Source organism: Rattus norvegicus, chromosome 19 (assembly GCF_021556685.1).
Source record: "Rattus norvegicus strain SHRSP/BbbUtx chromosome 19, alternate assembly SHRSP_T2T, whole genome shotgun sequence".
Classification (NCBI taxonomy): Eukaryota; Metazoa; Chordata; class Mammalia; order Rodentia; family Muridae; genus Rattus; species Rattus norvegicus.
The window spans coordinates 9,288,151-9,313,680 of NC_141552.1; the positions used below are offsets into that span (position 1 = coordinate 9,288,151).

General features: G+C 47.3%; 1 long non-coding RNA gene and 1 pseudogene across 1 annotated transcript; one reads left to right on the plus strand and one right to left on the minus strand.

Moving 5' to 3' along the window:
• Positions 1-663: 663 nt before the first annotated feature.
• On the plus strand, positions 664-6,216 carry LOC102548468 (uncharacterized). The gene is made up of 3 exons (XR_015643718.1): positions 664-1,169; positions 4,328-4,469; positions 5,874-6,216. It is a non-coding gene; the product is annotated as an uncharacterized LOC102548468 (long non-coding RNA).
• On the minus strand, positions 4,892-5,643 carry LOC147998781 (low molecular weight phosphotyrosine protein phosphatase-like; annotated as a pseudogene).
• Positions 6,217-25,530: the final 19,314 nt, after the last annotated feature.

Genomic DNA, 25,530 nt, shown 5'->3' on the forward strand with positions numbered 1-25,530 from the left:
CTCAGAGGTTAAGAGCACTGGCTGTTTTTCCAGAGGTCGAGTTCAATTCCCAGCAACCATATGGTGGCTCACAACCTGGTACCCTCTCCGGCCTGTAGGCACACAGGCAGACAGAATTCTATGCATAATAAGTGTATAAATAAATAAAAACTAAAAAAGGCTCGGTGTAGGTGAGCCTTGCCTGGGTGTGGGAGAGCAGCCACGGGGAAGCTAGAACACTGTGGATGTGTCTGTGGCTCTCCTTTAGGATTAGTCTAGAAGCCATTCTTCACGCGTCTCCCTTCGCTGCTCCAAAAACACTCAAGTGAGGGAGGAAACTCAGTCTCCAAGAGGAAGCACTTGAAATGGGCTAGTGAGGCAGAACTGCGTTGGGCCGTCACTCCCTCTTACCCGGGGAGCCATGTTCTTTTTTTTTTTTTTTTTTTTTTTTTTTTGGTTCTTTTTTTTTTTTCCGGAGTTGGGGACCGAACCCAGGGCCTTGCGCTTCCTAGGCAAGCGCTCTACCACTGAGCTAAATCCCCAACCCGCGGGAGCCATGTTCTAAAGAATTAATTTTCTCCCCGTTAACAGAGGGCAGAATGGTAACTCTCATGCCTGCTTGCCCAACTCAACCACCCATGCCTCATAGGAGAATCGCTCCCGTCTTAATCAGTGTCTTCCCGCGAGACCGTAAGCTCCATGGCATCAGGGCAGTGTCTTCTCACGGATCGGGCATCAGCCTGGTGCCTGACCCCACGGGAGACAGGTGCCCAGCCTCCTTCGCGTTCTCACATTTTGCTAAAGCTTTGTTGCATCAACTGCATTTGTGTGCACAGCTCTGAAGGAGCCAGGGCTCGGCAAGAGAAGTTAAATAGTTAGCTGGGGTTACACAGGGCACGTCAGTGGAGCCAGACAGCATTCTTATCATGTATAAGTCAACAAGGAACCAGGGTGCACTCTCAGCCAGCTCCATGACCTCTGACCCCACAGAGCAAGCCGGGAACTCACAGACCCCATTCAGGCTCGGCATATCCGACCTCAGAACCTTCTTATCGTCTCCCAGCCAATCCACATCAAGGGGTCCGGTTCCTGCTGGACTAGGGGCCTGGGCAAGGTCTTCACCTCCCCAGCCTTGTTTATCTAAAAGGAACAGAGTCACTGACCTCATTTGCATAACTCTCTGGACAAAGGTGAGTCACCAGGACAATACTTGAGGGCTGGAGGTGTCCTGCATCCAAACAGAGCCCTTGTGAGTGGGAGGGACGGGAGACAACGGGGGTGGGGTGGGGGGCTGGGACTGACGAGAAACAGAACAGGAGTGGGGGTGGGGGATGGGACGGGGACGACCACGGGATGGGACAGATAAAAGGAAATGAGAAGGGGTTGGGGATTTAGCTCAGTGGTAGAATGCTTGCCTAGCAAGCGCAAGGCCCTGGGTTCGGTCCCCAGCTCCGAGAAAAAAAAAAAAAGGAAATGAGAAAAAGTAGGCGACGTTTCTGTTTTGTCTCAGGAAGATACACGCTGGGTATTCATCCCCACCGCATGTTGGACTTAAGACTGTCCCTTGCACTCAAATATGCAAACAAGTCTTAAGTAAAAAGCCACCTGGGCTCAAGGCTATTTCCGATTCAGCTTGTCTGAAGGGAGGCGGGGCTTGAGGCAATGCTTCTGCTCTTAATTACACTGAGCAGCAGAAGGCCTGGTGGGGTTCAACAGTTTCTTGGGCCTCGGACAGAACAGACGTGGGTCGATTCCCAAAGATGCCTTTTTCCCAGGCATCTCAGGGACTCAGGGAATTGATTCACTTCTCTGAGCCTCCTTTTGCTGAGCTATGGCGGGGTTTGGGGACATTTAGGTAAAGACATTTGAAAAATGAGACACTAATTAATGTAGAATGCCTGGCAGACACTGTGTTCCTTCCGCATGAAGTGGGAAACTGCAGTTTCTCTTTCGGAAGATAGAGGTCGCCCTTGCGTAATTTCTGCTTATGGACTTGGCGTTCTCAGGAAGACTCCAGGTCTAAGTCAGTAGTCTGTGGTGATTTGTATGTTGTGTGGTACATCTGAGTGATGCCCTTATACTAGGGCAGGGCCACCTCAAAACCACAGATCCAGTCTGATGTGGAAATCAGACTAATCATACAATCCCAGAGACTAATTGTGGATGTGGTAACGCAGTTTCTCAATTTCAGAAGGACACAGGTACTCACTGACTTTGTATGTCTCAAGCGCCTCTGGGATCCTGTGATCGGGTGGGAACCGGACTCCAGCTGCGAACGGGCTTTTGTGGCTCGGTTTTGAACTTCTGAGACAGTCTTATGCTGCAGCCCAGGCTGACCCTGACATGGAGGTCCTGCTGGGCCAGTCTCAATCCTAGAGTGTTGGGATTGCAGGGGGACCACACCACACCTGGCTTAGAGTACAATTTGTGTCACTTTCCTCACTGCCTTGCCCCGCTCTCTCCACACTCCCACTAAGTCAGGTTCTCAAGAACCCCTATCTCAGGCCCTTCCTCTACTGAGTCCACCCAGCCCTAAATTCCTTCGTTCTTTTATTTTTCCTTTTCAAAAAATGTATTCTTCTTTTGGGTATTACATCCCAACTTCAGTTCTCCTCTCCCCCCCCCCCCTAGTCTCCTCTTCCCCCTTTTCCCCAAAATTCACCCCCACCTTTGGAATTCACCCCCATTCCTTTTTGTTCCACACACGATCCAAGAAATCATGTGGCTTTTGAGGTTTGCAAAGGGTGGGAATAGGTAAGGAGCCCAAATCAGGATGGGAATGTGGAATTCTACCCCTGGACTTCTCTCTCCCTCCTTCGTTGTTTTGGAAAGGCCAGGTTTATAAACCCAGACAAGATTGGGAAGACAAACAACTCTAACCTTCGGAAATCATAAGCTCTCAAATTAAATACTTTTTTTAAAATAAGTTGTCCTGGCCATGGTGACTCCGTACAGAAGTAGAAAAGTAAGACACACATTGAAAGAAGCGTCATGGTGACCTAGGTGACTCATTGTGACACTGGCGGGCAGGATGACATTGTTGACAAAGGCAAACAAGACGTCCTCAGCTCGAAGATGAATTTATTTCTGGGTCAACGGAAGATTTTGGCTTTGATCAGATGGCTCAGGAGCAGCAGTCCTCAACCACAGGAAAACATATTTCCGACAGTCCTGGGGACCAAGCCACCGCTCAGTAGCAAACAACAGCTATGAAGTAGCAATGAAGATAAGTTTATGGTTGAGAGATTCCTAAGACCATCGGAAATATGTGTTTTCTGATGGTATTGACCCTCAGGTTGAGAACTGCTGGCTCAGTGGGTAAATCTACCATACAAACCTGGTGATCTGAGTCTAATCCCTGGAACCTGTGCAAAGGCAGAGGAAGAAAATAACTCCACAAGGTTATCCTTGCATGCACACGTCACCCTCCCTCCCTCCCTCAATACACACACACACACACACACACACACACACACACACACACACACACAGAGAGAGAGAGAGAGAGAGAGAGAGAGAGAGAGAGAGAGAGAGAGAGAGAGAGAGAGGGAGGGAGAGGAGATTTTAAAAGTCAAATTGTTGGGGCTAGAGAGATGACTCAGTGGTTAAGAGCACTGACTGCTCTTCCAGAGGTCCTGAGTTCAAATCCCAGCAACCACATGGTGGCTCACAACCATCTGTAATGGGATCGGATGCCTTCTTCTGGTGTGTCTGAAGACAGCGACAATGTACTCCATGAAATAAATAAATAAATCTTAAAAACAAAAGTCAAATTGTGAGGTTGGAGACCAAGTCTCTTATGTGAGTGTTAGAAGCCTTTTCTAACGTCACAGAGACTTGGTCAGGAATTTCTTTCCCATCTTCTCATTTGTTCTTAGAGAGGTGCTTCTTAAATTTTTTTTTTTTGTATTTTTAGTTTTATTTGATAGCGTTCCGGTTTAATTCACCATCCTTTCTGACATATATCAATATAAATTTGAGGTCCCTCTTCTTTTCTTTTCTTTTTTTTTTCTTCATTTTTTTTTCTTTTTTCTTTTTTTCGGAGCTGGGGACTGAACCCAGGGCCTTGTGGTTGCTAGGCAAGCGCTCTACCACTGAGCTAAATCCCCAACCCCCCCTTTTCTGAAAATACACTAAAATCACTCATGCTTGCCTGTAACTTTGTAAAATGCTGATGAGAGAACATTTGCAAACGCACACCACTATTTAAGCACACTTTTTTTTTTTTTTTTAAGGAAGTGGCTCAAAGAAGAACAAAGGTCGAGAAACTAGACAAACCTGAGTAAGGTTAAAGGTGTTTACCAATCTGCTGCTCCTGCCTGTTAGTGTTTATTTGTCTTTCACACAGGTGTCACCATATAGTCCAGGATGGCTTGCTGGAGTTCCAGGCCCATTGTCACATCCGGCTTCTCCTCTTAAATACCCGAATCCCCTCGGTGTGTCCGGGTTTGAACTCTTGCAGTGTTAAAGAGAAGGCTGCCTGGACGGAGGTATTATCACAATAAGAGACTAGAATAGAGAGGTATAAGGCAAGCAAACAACACACTGGGTGCTGGCCATGCACACACTCTGGTTAGACCGAGCTCCTCAGGCTTGCTGGGCTCAGAGGCTGACCTGGACCTTGTAGGTCATTATTGGGTTTTCTTCTGTTCCATAGTTGCGTGTTTCACTCTTCCATTATTACAACAAGGTCAGAGATTTAGTTTGTCTAAAAATGCTTAGCCACACCTCAAATTGTCTGACTCAAATGTTTCTATCCTTCTGAATATATGCCTGGTTTCCACCTACAGCTATTTTTAAAGATATCCAGTATTAAGCTGAAAAGAGAGGTGGGGTCTGGGACTGAGGACGGCCAGCACCTTTGGGGACAGCACTGATGAGTGAGTCACTCAGTGGTGCTGGTTAGGACCAGTTAGTGAGTCTCCTCCAGGAAGGCCTTGCAGCATCTAAGGCGCTCCTGGCACACCACCTCGAAGTCAGAGTCGTTGCCCTGCGAGGACATGAAAAGAAAAACTAGCAATGGTTTATGATGGACAGTATCCTCATAAGACCCAAACCTGTCATGTAATACAACTGAATGCATCCTGCCCATCTTAACGGAGGCTCCAAACCTGAAATGTACTTACGTAATAGGAAACCTCAGCTGTGTCTGTGGACCATAGCTCCCAAGTAGCTCAAGGTTAGCTTTGCAGTTTTTTGTTTTTTGTTTTTTTTTTTTTTTTTTTGGTTCTTTTTTTCGGAGCTGGGGACCGAACCCAGGGCCTTGTGCTTCCTAGGTAAGCGCTCTACCACTGAGCTAAATCCCCAGCCCCAGCTTTGCAGTTTTTAACTTGACTACTTTTTCTATTCAAATCTCTCAGACTGCTTTCATCCAGACACAGTATAGAACCTATGTGGCAAAGTCTTCTCTTGTAATCTGTCTTGCCTTATGGGCTGTGCTAACGCCATGATTCTTAGGCAGCTGACAGCTCTTGGGTCTGGGGGCCGGCCCACGTTCCAGTCGTTCCAGTCGGAAACAGCGCTGCTGTCTGTCGATGGCCCGATTATCTGCAATGGGTGACGGGCAAATGTTACCGAGACACGCGAACAGCACTGACTTGGACCCAACTTCTGCCATGTTTCGGTCTAGATAATTTTTTTAATACAGGGACTTCATTCTTTTTGGAACTGGAACCCGCTGGCCCTAAAGGGCTGAAGAACTGGAAGTTATGGGTGGAGGAAGTCTGGACACAGACAGACAAGTGGTCTCTTTTTTCCCCTTTGAGATAAGGGTGCTGGGAAATCCCAATACATGTACAGGCTGTATGAAGAAGGCTTCAGTCAAGCTAACCACTGCCATCTCCTCACACAGGCACCACCTCTTGTTTAGTTTGCTCTCCTCGTTTCTTTTGCAGGGATTGAGACCCAGGCAGAACACCTGAGGTGCATATTTAACATACCAAAAGTCTACCTGGCTTCCAGGTTCTCCCAGAAAACCTCAGTCCCTTCCTGCTATGGAGCACCAAGGATGGCATACCCCACCCTCTGCCCCGAACTTTCCAGCTGGGCTTCCCCTCCCCCACAAGCTCATCCCTACATAATCCAGACATTTGGGACCCTCCCACCCCACCCCTCTGCATTTTCTCTTTCCTAGTGTACATTCATATTCTTTCTCTCCCCCCTCTTCTCTGTCTCCCTCCCCTAGGTGACTTCTCTGGCTTTGGTCTTGTTCCCAATAAACCGGCCTTTATATACTTTAATCTGCCTTGAATTGGCTCACTTTACCCGTGGAGAATAACTTATCGCCTTTACCATTTCTTCTCACTCCTGGTGAAACCATTCCTGAGGCAGCCCAGCCTTCTTAGGGTGAAAGGCAACTGCAGATCACTTACCAGGACCCAGCAGTCACTGGCTGCCAGGCCTCCAGACCTGCGGTTCAAATTCTGATCTCAGTCAGCTCACTACTGACGTTGGTCTCCCCATATGAGTGTCCTCTTATGTCCCTAATAATCATTCCAGGGGGAGAGGGAGCCCTGGGACACATGCCCACCCCTCTGAAATAATAGAGGTTTGGCAGGGACCAAATGTCCAGAAAAAGCAGAGCCCAAGCTGCCTCTCCTAACTTCACCCCTCCACAACTCCCCAGCCTTCCCCTGCTTGAACTGCGTGCCTGGGGAAAAGACTCAAGGCAAAGACCACAGGGGGGTCTATGGTAGGACCCTCTGGGAGTTTGGCTCGCAGGCCTTCATGGCTAGAAGCAGGTCTCATCAAAGGGACTCTGCACTCACTGAGGATCACACAAATAATGAATTCCTATTGCTCAACTCTACCACTCAGCAGGGGGAAAGGCACTTCACTCTGACTCCTGCCAGACTCTCCTGTCCTGAGAGCTCTCTCTGCACAACTAGGGGCTGAGATTCCTTCTAAAGAAGGAAAGGGGGGTTGGGGATTTAGCTCAGTGGTAGAGTGCTTGCCTAGGAAGCGCAAGGCCCTGGGTTCGGTCCCCAGCTCCGAAAAAAAGAACCAAAAAAAAAAAAAAAAAAAAGAAGGGAAGGGAGGGGATGGAGAGATGACTCAGTGTGTAAGAGGACTTGCTGTTGGTCATACAGGCTTGGTTCCTAGCACCTACGTGGTGGCTCACAAGCATCTGTAACTCCAGTTCCAGGGGACCTGATGCCCTCTACTGGCTTCCCTAGGCATCAGGCACACATGTGGTGTGCTGACATATGTGCAGGCAAAACACCCATACACATAGAATAAAATGTAATATATAGAGAGAGGTGAGAAGGGAGGGGACTGAGAATAAGCATACGCGCACACACACACACACACACACACACACACACAGAGAGAGAGAGAGAGAGAGAGACAGAGACAGAGAGAGACAGAGAGAGACAGAGAGACAGAGAGACAGAGAGAGATAGACAGACAGCAGACAGACACAGAAAGACGAGAGAGGGGGTTGGGGATAGCAAGCGCAAGGCCCTGGGTTCAGTCCTCAGCTCAAAAAAAAGAAAGAAAGAAAGAAAGAAAGAAAGAAAGAAAGAAAGAAAGAAAGAGAAAGACAGAGAGAGAGAGAGAGAGAGAGAGAGAGAGAGAGAGAGAGAGAGAGCACACAAACCAGATTCCCCAAATCAAATTCCTATAGTGTCCTGAGATGACCCCTAGGAACTGGGTCAGTGCCATACAGAGCAGGCAGGTGAGACTTCTCAGGGAGTGGAATGGTGTTTTCATGAAGGGAGGCTACAGGCAAGCAGTTCCACAGCTCTACTGCCTCGGGACTTTCATAAAAGGACCTCCAGTCTTTGCAGCAAATCTTCCTCCAATTTGGCCGCTAGAACCAAAGTTCTTTGTGGACAGAGCCCTAGCTCCCAGCTCCCAGCGTGACTCCAGCATTACACTGACCTCCATGACCCTGAGAGTATTCTTCCTCATCAGTGAGGCAAGATGGTGCGAGTCTGGTTCCTTCTGAAAATACACAAAAACCTCCTGTCCCTCCCAAGACCCAGTTTTCAGAAATTTCTTCTTGAGCGTGCTCTCTCTCTCTCTCTCTCTCTCTCTCTCTCTCTCTCTCTCTCTCTCTCTCAGATTAGCTGCCTTTTGAAGTCTATCTTTTAGAGATTGACTGCCCACTGAAGAAGTCAGCTAGGAAAACCTCCCTTCCTGAACACTCCCTAGTCCCAAGTTACAGGACAAGGTTGCACCTGGAAGGGTGTCAGCCAGAAATGCTGACCAAAACAAAAACCAGACTCAAGCCCTGTTAATCATCATGGATACTTTTGATGTCTGTGTCTCCTTTAGAGCCACTGGGCTGCAAGTCTTGCCGGCCTACACCAAGTAGATAAGCTGCACACATCCCACATTCCAGAAGCAGCTGCTTTTCAAGACACTAGACAGCTGAGGTGCCCGTGGGACCTGACAGACTTCCCTCGGAGAATTGTAAGAAAGATATAATTAGGGAACTGGGAAAGGCAGCCATTGAAAAGCAAGAGCCTATGGTCTTCTGACGCTCTAACATGCTACAAAAGCAGTTACCGCGTCCTTTGGCCTCTGCAGTCAGTGACTCCATCGGAACTTGTGTTGTCCCCCAGTTCTGACAGATTCTATTGTCCTTGGTGTCCTCTCCCAGTTCTTTGATGCAGGACTTGTAAGTAGAAGTCCTTCTGCACTTGCATTTTGAAAAGAACAACTGAGAAGAAAGAAGTAGGGAGGGGTGGATAAAGACATTGAAAGTAAGAAGGCATTGCCTAGGTCTTCAGGAGCCCGAGGCAGAAGGGCCTCCAGAGTCCAAGTGTTTGAGGTCAGCCTGGCCTAAGAGTGAGACCTGAGTGAAGAAAAAACAAAACAACCCCCCACCAAAAGGCAATTAAAAAGCAGAGAAGGGGGCTGGAGAGACGGCTCAGTGGTTAAGAGCACTGACTGCTCTTCTAGATGTCCTGAGTTCAAATCCCAGCAACCACATGGTGGCTCACAACCATCTGTAATGAGATCTGATGCCCTCTTCTGGTGTGTCTGAAGACAGCTGCAGTGTACTCATATATAATAAATAAATCTTTAAAAACAAAAAGCAGGGAAGAGTGACACATACCATTCCTCCCAGCACATTGGAGGCCAAGGCAAGAGGATCATGAGTTCAAAACCAGCCTGGTCTTTATAGCATGACCTTGTCTAAGCCAAAAAAAAAAAAAAAAGGAAAGAAAGGAAGGAAGGAAGAAAGAAAGAAAAGAAAATCCAAGTCAGGTATGGTGACACACGCCCTTAATTTCAGCACTAAGGACTGTCTCTATGAGGCAGGCACATCTCTGTGAGTTTGAGGCCAGCCCGGGCAGTCTACATAGTGAGTTCAAAGATAGCCAGGGCAACATAGTAAGACCCTGTCTCAAAAACAAAACAACAACAACAACTAAAAATAAAGACAGATACAAACAAAAATAACCAAGCGCCCCCCCCCCCAAAAAAAAAACAACAGAATTATTATTTAGAAATCTAGAAGCCTGGCTTGAAAACTGTGGATATCTGTAGCTGGTTCTCATTCCTTTTGGACGTCACTATCAAGAGTTGCATGGACTCTGACTCTTCAGGTCACTGCAGCTCCAACTCCAACCCAGAAGCATTCCCCAGGCTCTGTGCCCTGTCTGGTCCCTGAGATCCTCTGTCCAGAGGTCAGACCAAGAAAGGAAATGGGACTGACCAGAAGCATAGCCCAAGGCTGTGAGACAGAGAGGCCTCTCAGCCACACCAGGAACTTCGGTAGTCATGGCTTCCCAACATCTCACACTCTTTCCTGGCTTCTCAGGGCTAACAGAGGCCCAAAGATAAGCTGCTCTGACTTTTTGTGCCAAGCCCCTGGGGCACGGATGTTCAGCAGGAGATAATCTTCTGGCTGTTCTGTTGATGGTTAATGCTAGGTTCTGGACCTCATATAACCGTAATCAAGTGACTGGTCTGCTTAACTGAATATCCAACTAATGTGAATTAATCTCCTAACCTGTCCTGAGACTGTGGGGAACAGGTTCTTCCTTTTCTACTCTCACAACAGGCTGACACCAGATGTGTGGGAGTTTCATCACCCATACTGATTTCAAGCAATCCGATTCAGTTCTGACCTTTAGTAACATCCAGTACCAGAGGGTGAGGCTCCAACCCATCAGACTGGCCCTCCACTTCCAGGCCCATGTTGTCTATCTGCACTTTTGAATGGACCAGCTGTTAACTAGAGCTCCCTTAGTTAATTTGCTACAGTATTGCTAAGATAACTGCAACATTTTACTTACATCCACTGGTTACTTTATTTAAAACTTTTTTTTAAAGATTTATCTACTCATTATATATAAGTGCATTGTAACTGTCTCAGATACACTAGATGAGGGCATCAGATCTCTTTATAGATGGCTGTGAGCTACCATGTGGTTGCTGGGAACTGAACTCAGGACCTCTGGAAGAGCAGTCAGTGCTCTTAACCGCTGAGTCATCTCTCCAGCCCTATTTAAAACTTTTAAATTGACTCTTTGTGAGTTTCATATCATGCACCCCAGTACTGCTCCTATCCCTGTCCCCTCAACCTTGTAACCCTCCCCCACCCCATAAAACACACATACACAAACAATAACCAAAGCATAGAAAACATCTATCTCATCGTGGAAGCTGTAGTGTGTCACAGTGTGTCCCACAGTATATCCCTCTGTCCACACATCTTCACTTGCAAATAGTCATTGCAAGGAGTCATTGGTCTGGTTCAAGATCTCTGGCTTCTGTGACACCATCAATCTTGGATCCTCATCAGGACTGCTGTTGCCTGGTGTCATAGAGATCCTGCAACTTTGGAACAGCGGAACTGGCCCTTTTATGTGTCTAAAACCCTTTGCAGATTACATAGATTCTTGGGTCAATTCAGAGCCCTGGATCTGGGCTGAGGCTGGCTCTCCCTTATCTACACCACCAAAGCAGGCTCTCTAGCACTGCTCAGAGAAGGCCACCCAGTACAGCCATCAGCAGGAGGCTGGGTCAGTTCTCATGCCCTCCTGGCTCATCCAAACCCACTCCTCCAGCGCTAGTTCAACTGTGCTGCCCAGTTAAGGTGTGGGACCCACTCTCCCAAGTGCTGCAGCCTGTGAGGGGCTGGCTTAACAGTGCCTTCACCATCAGGGCCAGCTCCACTGTGTAGCCTAGGACAGATGTAGGACTCAGAATAGATGTAGGACCTGTCATAGTGGGGGCGGGGCTAGCTTTCCTGCTCTCCCCCCCAAAGGGCCAGCTCTCCCAGCTAGAGCAGGCTGTGAGGGAGGAGGGGGAGGTAGCCGGAGGGTCTCCAGTAGCTCTCACACTCCTGGTATGGCTCACCTATGCCCCTCCACCAAGGCCAGCTCTACTGTGCTGCCCAGGTGCAAAGCCGCTCTCTCTCTGCTCTCTCCAGAGCTTCAGCCAGCCAGGGGTAGGGCCAGCTCACCCATTCTCATGACCTAGGTCCAGCTCCCTGGACTGTCTCACATGGCAAGGGATGGAGGGGATCCCCTCCTCCCCAGGACACACCCTGGCAGAGGAGTGTTGTGTGGACATGAACATTAGTATTTTAAATAAATCACAAGAGCATTAACCCAAGAGCAGAGACCACCTAAGCACTAGGCTTTTGTGACCGCATAGGTCTTCTGCCCATGAAGTGGAGTCAACAGTGCTGGTAAGTTATTTTGTCAACTTCATACACGCTAGGGTCATGAACGAGGAAGCCTCCACTGAGAAAACGTCTCCATAATGTTGGCCTATAGGCTGGATGTGGTAGCACATGCCTTTAATCCCAGCACTTCAGGAGAAGCCGGCAGGTCTTCGTGAGTTCAAGGCCAACCTAGTCTAACATAGGGAGATCCAAGACAGCCACAGCCTAGGATACATTTAAAAATTTTTTGGCCTGTAATCAAGCCTGTAGGGGTATTTTCTTGATTAGTGATGGATGTGGGAAGGCCCAGCCCACTGTGAGTGGTGCCACTGTTGGGCAGAAAGGTTTAGGATTTATTAAAAAACCCAGGCTGAGCTCCATAGGATCAAGCCAATAAGCAGCGCCCCTCCTTGGTTTCTGCTTCTGTTCCTGCATCTTGGTTCCTGCCCTGTTTGCTTCCCTCAGTGATAGACTGTGGTGAGGACTTTCTCACAGTATCTTGATGCTGTGGTATCTCATGGGTCTCTATTCCTGCACATAACATCACGACCAAGAAGCAAGTTGGGGAGGAAAGGGTTTATTCAGCTTACACTTCCACATTGCTGTTCATCACCAAAGGAAGTCAGTGCAGAAACTCACACAGGACAGGAACTCAGAGGCAGGAGCTGATGCAAAGGCCCCAGAGACATGCTTACTGGCTTGCTTCCCCTGGCTTGCTTAGCTTGCTTTCTTATAGAACCCAAGACCACCAGTCCAGGGTGGTACCCTGCCTAATGGCACAATGGGCCCTCCCCACTTGATCATTAATTGAGAAAATGCCTTACAGCTGGATCTTGTGGAGGCATTTCCTCAACGGAGACTCCTTTCTCTGTGATAACTCCAGCTTGTGTCAAGTTCACACAAAACCAGCCATAGCATGGTGCTCTATGGCCGAATGGAAGGGCTGGCTGATGCCCGTGGAAGGGATTTAGATAGGACTTTCCGGGTGTAAGCGTTGTTGGGTGGGACAGCAAGGACTGATGCCATCGGATTTATTGCCTTGATAACCCAAGCCATAGTTACGGTGAGGGTCTGAAGAGTTCTGCTTACCCTAGTGCTATAAGTTGAGCTAGGATCAAGGCAGACTGAGACTTCCAGAAACAGCTGGATGCAGATTTCAGTACTGGGACTGAGTTAATGTCATTCTAGGTAGATATCAGCTCCTCACATCCCAGTGATTTTTTTTTTCTGATCACTTTCCTTATGGACCTATTAGAACTAAGAGAAATAAACCCAACCGAACTGTTTTTTCTCCTATCAGTGTCAATGCAAAAACAAAACAAAACAAAACTAAACTAAACAAAATAAAATAAAACCACATCTGAGGCCGGAAAGAGAACTTGACAGTTAGCTATGAGCACTTATTATTTTTCTAGAAGATTCTAATTCAGTTCCCAGCTGATTCTGCAGCTCACGAACACCTATAACTTCAGCAACAAAGAGTCAAACACTCACCTTTTGGACTGGACTCTGGGACACCTGCATTCGCATTCACAAGCACAAGTGTTTGGCGAGTGCACACACACACACACACAACATCTCTCACCTTCGAGGGAAAAAGAAATCCTTTATTCTGGATCCAAATATGAATGCTGACGTCTAAGAAATGGATTCAGGTTATCTCAAACACCATGATCCAAGGTAACAGTTTCGTGAAAACTATACATTAAGGGACCTTCCAAATGCATCGGTGGGAGCATCAGGTAGAGAGATTCCAACAAACCCGGGGAGCCTCTGCTGTAGGCCTCAGATGTTATCTTTGAACTGGTGGGATGTAGAGGTCTGTTTTTCCACTCCAGGGGAACCTAACAATAGTCACGAGGACATCAGGTCACATCAGAGGCTGGAGATAAATGGCTACAGAAGGTCAACATTGCCCAAGGCAACCTTGGCTCCCAGCATTCAAGATCTCCACTGTTGGCCTCACAAAGTGTTTAGCAAGTGTATACCTTCCTTTCCCCCACCCCAACTAAACTCCAGGGAACCTTCAGTTCCCTGGTTGGACAAGCAACCCATTTTGTGCCTTGAGAGGTCAAATATCAGCCTGGGGTGGTGGCCCACTACTTTTATCAGGAGGGGTAGGCAGAGGCAGGTGGATTTTCTGAGCTCAAGGCCAGACTGGTCAACACAGAGAAACTCTGTCTTGAAAAACAAAACACACACACACACACACACACACACACACACACACACACACACACATATATATGTACCAGAGTTCCAGGCAGTTGTGAGTCATCTGATATGGGTGCTGGGAGCAGAACTCAGGTCCTCTGGAAGAACACTCAGTCTCCTTGTAAGCTCCGAGCCATCCTTCTAGTCTCTACTTTATTATTGTGTGCATCTGATGTGTGTGTGTGGGGGTGCACATGCCACAGCATGCATGTGGCCATCAGAGGACAGCTTCTGTCCTTTACAGAGGTTCCAGGGTTCAAATCCAGGCCACGAGGCTTGGACAACAAGCACCTTTTTTTTTTTTTTTTTTTTTCCGGAGTCAGCTCGAAGCACTCCACTCCGTATCCCTTGATTAGTATTTATGATGTCCCATAGTACAGTTCTCTGGCATTTACAACATTGGACAACAGTCATGTTTTGTCAATGAACATTAGATGTGTAATATTACAAAGAGACGCCTATTGGAGTTCATTTCCCTTTTAATTATAAAATAAGGAATAGGGCAGGTGAGGACCTCGAGGGGCGAGTGCTTGCCACCAAGCCTGATGATGCCGAGTTTGATCCCAGGACCTGAGGTGAAGAGGAGAACCAACCACGTCAAGTTGTCTTCTGACCTCCACATGTGCACAGCAGCACACACCGCTTCCCCACCTCCCCTCACACACAGGCTAACTAGGGGGAGAAGACCTAACAAAGACGTAATGAGTGTTTAAAGCAGTTTCCATCTCCGCAAAACCTAGAGATGCTCAGTTTCTCACAGGTCTGACATTTTATTCTACCCTCACTTATATCTGACACATGAAAGACAGTTTTGTTAAGGGGAAACACTATAGTATAGTAACATTTCTTTTTTTTTTTTTTTTTTTTCCGGAGCTGGGGACCGAACCCAGGGCCTTGCGCTTGCTAGGCAAGCGCTCTATCACTGAGCTAAATCCCCAACCCGTAACATTTCTTTTATAATATAACTTTGCATTTATCTCCCCAACCTAAAATCTTGTATAATATTATAAGGATAAAAAAGATCAAATTATTATCTACAGATGAGTCATATTAATTTAGACATTAAAAAAAAACAATGTTTCTTAAAATTAGAAGTGGCTGCTCCTGCGGTGATAGCTATAGAAACAAATTATTCGGAAGAAAGGTACAACAAACGGTTAAAAAATCATCTCAACGGGGCTGGGGATTTAGCTCAGTAGTAGAGTGCTTGCCTAGGAAGTGCAAGACCCTGGGTTCAGTCCCCAGCTCCGAAAAAAAAGAACCAAAAAAAAAAAAATCATCTCAAGTCCTCTAAACATAAACTAGGGCCCTTCTTAGTGTCAGACATGAACATGGCACACAGACATACATGCAGGCAACATGTCCATATACATCTCATACACACACACTTTTATTTTTATTATTTTTTAAATCATTCTTTTCTTAAAGATTTATTTATTTTATTTATATGAGTACAATGTAGCTCTCTTCAGACACACCAGAAGAGGGCATCTGATCCCATTACAGATGGTTGTGAGCCACCATGTGGTTGCTGAGAACTGAACTCAGGACCTCTGGAAGAGCAGTCAGTGCTCTAACCACTGAGACATCTCTCCAGTCGTTTATTTATATTATTTATATAATTTTATTTTATTTACTTGATATAAATTTTGAAGTGACTGACACATGGACATTTGCTTTACTCTGTTTCTTTTTCTTTTTTTTTTTTTTTGGTTCTTTTTTTTCCGGAGCTGGGAACCGAACCCAGGGCCTTGCGCTTCCTAGGCAAGCGCTCTACCACTGAGCTAAATCCCCAACCCCTTTATTCTGTTTCTTAAAAGTGATAAAATGATTATTCTCACAAATAAGTCGTAGAAACACATTAACCTATTTGAGAAAAACAATACCATTCACTACAAAACTTAACTGTAAGGATCAAGCAGTGGTTACTGATCAAACCAATCTACTTTGATAGTTTTAAAGTATGTAAGTGCTAATTTTTAAGTGGAGGTGACAAACCTCAACTCAGTTTTCCTGGCAGTGTTTGGGATCTACACAAACTTGCTGCAGTGCAGACATCAACAATCAATCCAGAGGCATCGTCTCCCAAACTTTTACGAACAAATCCTAACTTTTTAAACACCTGAAACCACACAGAACTTAGGGCCATCTAGTCTTTTATTTGAGACAAGAACAAACTTCCCTCTCCCAGTCTAACATAATTTCCTGGTGTTGAGGTAAATCTGCATTCACGTGATACAGTCTGTCAAACTTTCCACTAACATCTTCACCCATTTAAATTGTTTCACATACATGTACTTGGATATTTTTAAAGACCAATGATGCATTTATGGGGATAAAAGGCTTACACTAGGACCATGATACTTCCCATTCCATAAAGTTAAGTTCTCGTCCATAGTGTGCATGTGTTCCACAAGCAACATGGAATCATTCCAGAATCTACACACATACACAAATTGCACGTGTTTACAAGTTAAACTCCATTTAAGGAAACCCGCAGTCGCCTTCTCTTTGGAGGGGAAGCTTCAGAACAACATCAAGTAGAACAAAAACACCGTGTGTGTGTGTGTGTGTGTGTGTGTGTGTGTGTGTGTGTGTGAGAGAGAGAGAGAGAGAGAGAGAGAGAGAGAGAGAGAGAGAGAGAGAGAGATGGCTTTTTACTGCTCAACTTCATTTTTGGATCTTTCCCACAAAACCAAAACCTAGACCCAAACCAACCAACCAGCTAAAAGCTACTACGTACACGGCTGCCTCCTTCATGGTTGCCATTAGCAATGCTTCCAAATCTTGAATGTAAAAGAAGCAAAGTGGAGTGGATGAAGAGACTCTGCTGTGTTTGATGAATGAAGAAGCAGCCTAAGAGTGTGATCTATTCCTCACACTGTAAGGAAGCCTGCACAGGAAAAAAAGAAATGTGTGTGTGTGTGTGGGGGGGGGGGTGTTGGTCTTTCTTTCATAGTCTCTCCCAATCCAAGGGCATAGGTCTACACTTTCAAACTCTGAACGGGGAATGACTTGACCGCTCCTGGATGGATCCTGACCTGTGCTTGTACTAATGAAAAGCTCTCAGGGAGAACTTTCCCTCGGGATGGAGACCCTCCAACTCCAAAGACCAGACCGAGACACCACAGGATGTAATCAGCAAGAGGATTTGGTTTATTGTCGGGATACACAGGCACAGGCACCTGCGGGCGCTTCAGTCACTCGGGGGACTGGCGCGCCCCACGGAACCAAGGATGGGCTTTTATAGGATTTTGGGGAGCAGAAGCAAGCATACAGAAGCAGATGCATGGTTACAGGGATATAATTGGTGGATTTTAATATGGCAAGGGTTTAGCCCGGGGGCAAGTTTCCTAGCTACCTTCCAGAAACATAACGGCTGACTCGGCCCCCCAAGGGTTCAGCCCGGGGGCAAGTTTCTTAGTTACCTTCGTTGAAACATAACGGCTGACTCGGCCCCCCAAGAGTTTAGCCCGGGGGCAAGTTTCTTAGCTACCTTCTTGGAACATAACGGCTGACTCGGGCCCCCCACCAGGGTGTGGGACCTCTCCCGGGGCTTTTCTCATTGTCAGGTGCTCAACGGCAGTCCTCCTGTTGCCAGGCCTTCAACCAAACACATCTTGTTTGGCAGCCGCTGTGTACTCAGTGTTCTAACCTTTCTCTGAACCAGTCATCTTAAATATAGCCTTGCAAAATGGCGTTACTGCTGCTAAGCTGGGGTCTTTCACTAAATAAACATTTTTTTTAACCATGGGTTCTTATAAGAACATAAGCACATAAACAAAACATAAAACACCACGAATGTTGTTGACTGATTTTTTTTTCCTTGTGCAATCTAGCTGAGAAGAATTGACCCAAATCTCTGGTTGTTCCTAAGAAGGTGTCGATGGAGTTGAAGTTTCTTTACGGCAGCTGGAAGTCTGAGTGTGCTGTAGAGCTTTGTGTGTGTGCACACTCACGAGGAGCACATGTTCAAGTGGAAGGCAGGGACCACTGGTAGGCATGCTCTCTCACTCTCAAGGATATTATTTCAGACAGCCTTCCCACTGAACCCAGGCTCCACCCATCAGTCAGACTGGCCGGCTGGAAAACTCCAGGCATTCTTGGGGACATTCCTGTCTCCTCTCCGCCCCCTCAACACTGAAGTGACAGATGCAGAGCTGTGCCTCTCCTTGATGTGAGTATGGAGGATCCAAATTTAGGTCTTCATACTTGTGCAGCCGACACGTCACCTCCCCAAGCCCTCGTGGGGCTTTTAGTTGTATCTTAGCAATTTTTAATATCAATAGAAATATAGTAATACAATTGGTTGGAGCCAGTTTTAGTAGTTACACACACACACACACACACACACACACACACACACACACACTTTTTTTTCTTTTTTTCGGAGCTGGGGACCGAACCCAGGGCCTTGCACTTGAAGTGCTCTACCACTGAGCTAAATCCCCAACCCCCCCCCTTTTTTTTTGTAGGAGGAGAAGGGGAAGTAGAGGCACTAATTAATCTCGGCGATAGATATACATTACCTGGGGCCTCAGGAAGGGAAACACAGGGGAGGTGTAGCCTCCCCCACTCTAGGCACCTCCCACTGTGCTTCTTCAGTCAAAGAAAGACCTTGGTCCAACAGGGAGGGTACCAGCTTTGCTTCATATCAGAAGGAACATTTACTCTGCCAGGAGAGATAGGATGTCCCCAACTCCTCCATGTATCTTGGCGCTCCTCTTTCCTATCCCAAAACTGTCCCTATCTGAACACTAGTGACCAGGAATCTGTCTGGAAGTTCACTGACTTGACTTTGATCTCATCACAAAAGGGATTCCAGGGCTAAGGGTGCAGCTCAGTCGGTAGAGTGAGCCCTGGGAAAGCCCTTGGCTCTGCAACCAGTATAGCGTAAACCAAGTGTGGGTGTGTCACCAAATCCCTGTGTGCCTACACTGGAGGTTGACACAGTAGGATCAAAGACTCAAGGTCATCCTCAGCTACAGATTCTCACCCAAGCGCATGCGCGCCTGGCCTGTTTTCCAGCCACATGTCCCATGACCTGACATCTTGGTCATGTCCAGGCTTCCTTCTTCACCCGTGTCCTCAAGGGTGACCCTCTCCTGGCTCCTCTCCACCTAGGACCCCCTCATTGGGATCAGAAGTCCTGCTTTAACTCTCCTCCCCAGCTATTGGCTGATCGCTCTTTGTTAGCCAATCAGGGGTGATGGAGAACAATTCTTACACAGCGTTGAGACGGGAGGTGCGGTAATAATGATAGCACTAACATCAGGACTGTAACCAGATCTCCGCGCACAGTGATCAGCATCTGAATACACAGTGCACAAAACCACCCAGTCTCAGAAAACAAATAGACAAAGGTAGAATACGGAGACCTAGGTCTCAAAACAAAATCATGAAATCACAGGTCTTGGCTCTCCTGCCTGGCCTCAGTGTCCGCAGGCTTCCCTTTTCACTGCACTTAGATTTCTTTAAATCCTCATCAGAGAGAAATCTCATCAAACAACAAAAGCCCTGATCATCTACTTTCCAGCCTTCTCGCCTCTTTTGACACACCCAGCACCTAGTTTTCCTTCGTTGGTTACAGTATTATTTACTGGGTTTTGTTTATTTCAGCCCCCAAATTGACCACAAGAGACATGAATGCAGCCTTTAGGAGCTCAGTCTCTAAGGTCTAGCAGCACCTCAGGGGCACTCTGTGCCTCCGGGCTGAGTGGCGGGATCCTCGTTCCTGCATGGCTGGCACCCAGTAGTTCACTACCTCGAGAGGAGGTTAGTGAAGTGTAGTAAGATACAGTGAGATGAATACTACTGTCCCCATTCACAGATGGCGGAATGAAGCTCAGAGAGTGGGGTCCTAGTGAGAATGAATGAAGGTAGAACATGAAGTTTAGAGTTCTGATGCAGAGCCTAGGTTCTAGAGCCCAAGGACCCTTGCCCTGATCACCCTGAAAACAAGCTAGGAGTATGTGTGGTTTATTTTTGTGGTGGTGGGAGGGTATGGAGCCTGGGGCCTCGCACACAATAGGTGAGCACTCTACCATTGAGCTAGACTCCCAGCTATCTGCTATCCCAGCTAACCCACCTAGCGGGGGGCTTTCTATGCCAGGGCACTGTAAGGGACCGGGGATAGGATGACCTGAGCCTGAAGATCAAGACAGTGGGGTGCCTAGGGTAATGGTCATATGAAACAGGCTATATTTTTCTCCTGGTTCCATCCAAAATGGGTATCTCTTGGGATGACTGACAGAGGAAAGCATTAGAACGGCTGTATTGCCTCTGGTCTCCCAACCTGCTTTATGTGTTGCTTTCCCCGGGGGTGCAGTGTAGATCATGTGGAACTCAGAATAGCTCCAGAATGAAAGGGTTTAGAGATGTCCAGTGTGGCCGGTTCTCTCTTACAGAAGGGAATGTTGAGCAAAGGGGAGTCTCTCGGATTTCATGAGGAAGAGACCACATACGAAGAGTAACCTATATTTTCCTTGATATGGTCTCATCCCTGGAGTTCTTGAACACAGCATAAATGGTTCTGACAAAGGATGGGGGGGACAGGCTGTCTGCATACCCGAATTCCCTCTGCCTGGGAACTGAATGTGTGAGTCAAAGATCTGAGTAGCCTCCGATAGAGCTACGACAGCCAGGTTGCATCCTTGGGTTTCTTTTTTTTTTTTTTTAAGATTTATTCATTTATTATATACAAGTACACTGTAGCTGTCTTCAGACACACCAGAAGAGGGCACCGGATCTCTTTACAGATGGTTGTGAGCCACCATGAGGTTGCTGGGAATTGAACTCGGGACCTCTGGAAGAGTAGAGTCTTAACCACTGAGCCATCTCTCCAGCCCCATCCTTGGGTTTCTATAGGAACTCTCCATATGCTCAAATGGAGAGGAGATGGAGGGACACTCATGGAAGAGACTAGGGCACAGACACCAGGTACTGAGGTGCAAAATACACCAGGAAGCTTGCTCCTGGTGAGAGTCCCTGTAACGGAACAGTGCCTAAACATAGTAGACACTCAGATGTTTGTTAGAGCAAAAAAAAAAAAAAAAAAAAAAAAAAAAAGGGAAGCAAGTCCTCTGGTGCAGAGCTGTAATCACTTACTCCAGGAGCTAAGGCGAGACAGTCCAAGTCTGAAAGCTGCCTGGGCAAACTTGATGCATCCTCTACCTCAAGAGAAAATGTGTGGTGGGGGAGTGGAGCAGGTGCAAGTGGCTTAGCTTGCAAAAGTTCTTGCCAAGCAAGCAAGGCAACGTGAGTTTAACCCTTGGAACCCACAAAAAAACCTGAGTGGAGTGGCTCCCATTTCTGATGTAAGAAAACGAAGATAGGAGAATCACCTGGAAACTCCAAGGCCAGATAGGCTGCGGCATGCAGGGTAGCAGAAATGGGAGTTCCTCCCTCAACAAAGTGTAAAGAGAGAGAGATCCAACTATAGAAAGTTGTCCCCAGACCTTGACATGCATGTATGCAAACCAGATAAAAATGTAAAATAACTTACAAAGAGGAACCAGGTGGGTGGCACAGGTTACACAGGGAGAGCTTGTTTCAAGCAAAGAGTTTAAGAAGAGAGACCGCCCCCCCCAAAAAAGAAAAAGAAAAAGAAAAAAAAGAAGAGAATGATCCATGCTCCGATGCAGAGAAGATGGAGGTGAGGGTTCAGATCCAGGGTGAGCATTGAGCAGTTGTGACCCTGAGTGTGGGACAGGCTCGGCCAAGGAGCCACTTTTGGCTGATTTGAAGGCAGGATTGAAAAAGTGACCCCAGGGCTACCAGTTTCCCAGAGTGGACTGGACAATACAGAGGCTGCTGCAGCATAACCTCTGGGCTTTTGTTTGCAGTTAGATGCTGACCTGGCTTGCAATTTCTTGGAGGAGACAGGTATTTCGATTCCCTATACCCGCAGAGAAGGGGGAAGGTAAGTTCTAGGGAAGTTTTGCTGGGGAGCGAGGCTGAGGGTGTGTTGTTCTAGTTTCCTTTCTGTGTTTGCGATAAAATGCTGGGACCGAAAAGCAACTTAGGAAAGGATGTATCTAGCCCATACTTCAGGTCAGAGTCATAATTGAGGGCAGTCAGGGCAAGAACCCAAGCAGGAACCTGAAGACAGGGCTGTTTGCTATTTCATCTGGCGTTACCTTTATCCAAGGTACTCACAGCCTACGAATTACAGCAGGCGCCTCAGGGAAGCTGCTTGGTAGCTGGCTCCCAAGCCCATGCTTAGGTTTTCTCAAACAGGCCAGAACCACATGCCCCAGGAATGGTGCCACACAGTGACATGGGCCCTCCATTGACAATGAAGCAACCCCCCCCCACACACACACAGACGTGTCTACAGGCCAATCTGATGTGGGCAATCCATCAACTGAGACTCCCTTCTCAGGTGACTCTCAACTGTCAGTTGACAGTTAATGCTAACAGGGTGGGATGCCACAGTCTTTCATTCTTACAGAGGTTATCAGCTGGGATTTGGGATGCTAGAAGTGGATAATCTCCCCAAAGCATTCCACACCAGGAAAGAAATGTCAAGAGGAGGAGCACCTCTGAGATGATCAAAGAACCAGGAGGAATGCATTGTTTCTCCAGCTATCCAAGGCTGAGCTCCTCCCAGCACCTACAGATGGGTGAGGGGAACTCCCTGGACCTCATGCCAATCCCAGTCAACAGATAAGCTCTCTCCAAAAGTTAAGAGCGTTTAAACACACGTGGGTCTCTCTGGAGTTACTCTTGCTATCTTCCCCTTTCCTACACTCACTTAGCTCTGTCTGTTGGCCCCTCATACCACAGAAACAGCTTTCTCCCAGGTCATTGTGATAGCCAGAGGCCTTGTCCATTTCCCCCTTGCTTGACTGCTCACAAAGACCGCAACCCTCCAAATGCTCAGCTTTCAGATGTCCCTGCCCTGAGGTTTGGCTGCTCCTCTCCTAGCTGTAGCCTAGAGTTCAGGGGCAGCCTTTTCTGGTTCTGGTTCAGCTCTTTGCCACCTCCCCCAAGGCAGCAGCTCCCTTAGCCGTTGGTAATGCTGTCCCCTGTTTCCAAAGTCCCTTGGAGTTTCAGGTTAATGGGGAGTACTGGACATCTTTATTTGGAGGAATCATTCGTAAATTCCACAGTCAAGTAGAACTTACTATTTCTATTAGTCAGGGTTCTCCAGAGGAATGAACTGTTGGAATGGATATATACGTATATGCACATATATATTCATACACATACACATTCGCTAGGCTAGATTGGTGAAGACGTAGGCTCTAATGCCAGTGAAGGACTGGACTTGTCAGCAGGGGTGAGAGAAAGCGGGCAGAGAGAGCGAGCTTCCATCTTCCCTGTCCTTTATACAGCTGCCAGCAGGTGTGGCCCCGATTAAGGGCAGATCTCCCCACCTCAAGCCATATAGGTTAAAAGTGGCTCTTCCCACTTTAAAGGACATAATTTAAAAAATCCCTCACAGGTGTGTGCAATCCCTAATTCCAGACATAGTTAACACTGACATCCAAGAATAGCCACCACACCACTCAGTCTGCCCCCAGACTCATTCATTGGTAGAAAGGCAGCAGGAAGATCCTTCCCCTCGGTGGGGCATGCTGGCGTGTGCTGCGATCTTAGCGCTTGAGAGGCTGAGGCAGGAAGAAGACTGCTCATTCAAGGCCAGCCTGGGCTACACAGAGAGTCCTAGGCTAGAGGGCACTGCACAGAAAGGCCTGAACCTCTTGTCTCTCTCGTCCCTCAATGGCTGTCCATCCACTGCTGAATTCTGATGATTTTTCTCCCCCCATTCCGTGTCTCCAGCTTGCTCTGTCTCTACCCCACGGCGCCTCTGGTGGGGTACCAATGCTTTTTCCACATCACAGCCGAGTCTGAGAATTTGGATATAAAGTCTACCAGAAAAAGTACAGAATAGTGGTTTCTTCCTCCATATGTATATACATTTGGACCCAGGGTCTTACTACATAGCCCAGGTTAAGTCTAGCTTCCAACTCTTCCATCCTCCTGCCTCAGTGCTGGGATCATAGGTGTATATCACCAAGACAGCTTCAGAGCAATCTTTTCAAATGTCCTTCATCCCCGCCCCGCCCCCGCCCCGCCCCCGCCCCGCCCCCGCCACCATTTGCATGTGCGTGTTGAGAGTTACACTCAAGCTTCACATAGACAAATGGAGTGGGGGATACCACCTGGGTTCATGCCCCGCCCCTCACTTGTTCAGTTACAGGCCATGGACCATTGCACATTACAGTCTGTCCCGCATAGATTACCAGGTCAGCACTGCTTCCAAACCATGACTTGGGGCTAGGGTTGCAGCCCAGCGGAAACAGGCTTCTGTAAATCTGAAACAAAACTAAAGCAAGCCACACAAAACGTGTGCTTCAATTCTTTGCCATTGATCAAGTATTGGGTTTTGGACAAGAGGTTAACTTCTTTACCTTTCAGTTTATTGCTGGATGTGGTGGCATTGCCTGTAACTAAAGCATTTGGGAGGAAGAGAAAGGAGTATCGGGACTTCATGGCCAGCCTCAGTTACAGAGTATGGCCGCCCTGGACTACATTCGACTGTATTAACTCATATACATTAACTTAATTGATCAATCGATCAATCAATCAAGCAATAAAATCTTTGGGCTGGAGAGATGGCTCAACGGTTAAGAGCACTGACTACTCTTCCAGAGGTCCTGAGTTCAAATCCCAGCAACCACATGGTGGCTCACAACCATCTGTAATGAGATCTGATGCCCTCTTCTGGTGTGTCTGAAAAACAGCTACAGTGCACTTATATATATAATAAATAAATAAATCTTAAAAAACAAAAATCAAACAAAAAACAAGATCCAGGGCTGTGGTGGAACTCAGTGCTACAGATCTTGGCTAGCATTATACCTTCTATCTTTGTGCCTAGATTCCCGGCACTTGGGAAGCCGAAGCAGAAATGAGAATTTGAGTTCCACCTGGGCGACACGGCCGAGCAATGCATGGAGGCAAACACAACAAAAAGGTGGGCTAGGGCACTTGACTGGCCCATGAGGCTGAGCTGAATCCCCTCTGGGGAGGGGAAGTAACTCACCCAGTGTAACTCAGGAAGTTAGTGGTGTAGTCCAGGTAGGAAGTGGGTTTCTGCATGTTTCGGAGGGCTAAACAACAACCAACACAACATTGCAGTTACTCCTTTGAGAACATTATACATATATTTAATGTATTTTTATCATATTAATCCCCACCTACTAGGCCCCTGCTCGGCTTTGTTGTCCTGTGTGTGTTGTCGCTGTCATTGTCTTAGCCCCCATCCCCACCCCCACCACACACAAACCTTGGAGACAGGGTCTCTGCCTAAATTCCAGTGCTGAGCTCAGGGCATGAGGTCATGAGCCACTACGCCTGCTATTTTGTTTGTTTGTTTGTTTGTTGGCTTGCTGGAGTCCAGTTTGATCTCTGCGTGCTCACAGATGGGGGCAGACACTGGAGTCTGGGAACCTGTGGCGCCCTACACTCCAGCAGCCACCGACGGGTGTAAGCTCGAGAGCCGCCTCCTCTTCTCTCAGTGGGATTTCTGCCGTGTGTCTCTTGGACATCCTTTGGCCTAGGGAAGTCACAGCTTTGGATAGGAAGAAGTTCCAAAGGAGTCAAAACTGCTGAAAACTGAAGTCACTCAGTTATCTGGAAAATGAAGGGGGAGGAGGCGAGGGGCTGAAAATACCATCGTTGAGAAGTAAGGCCATTGG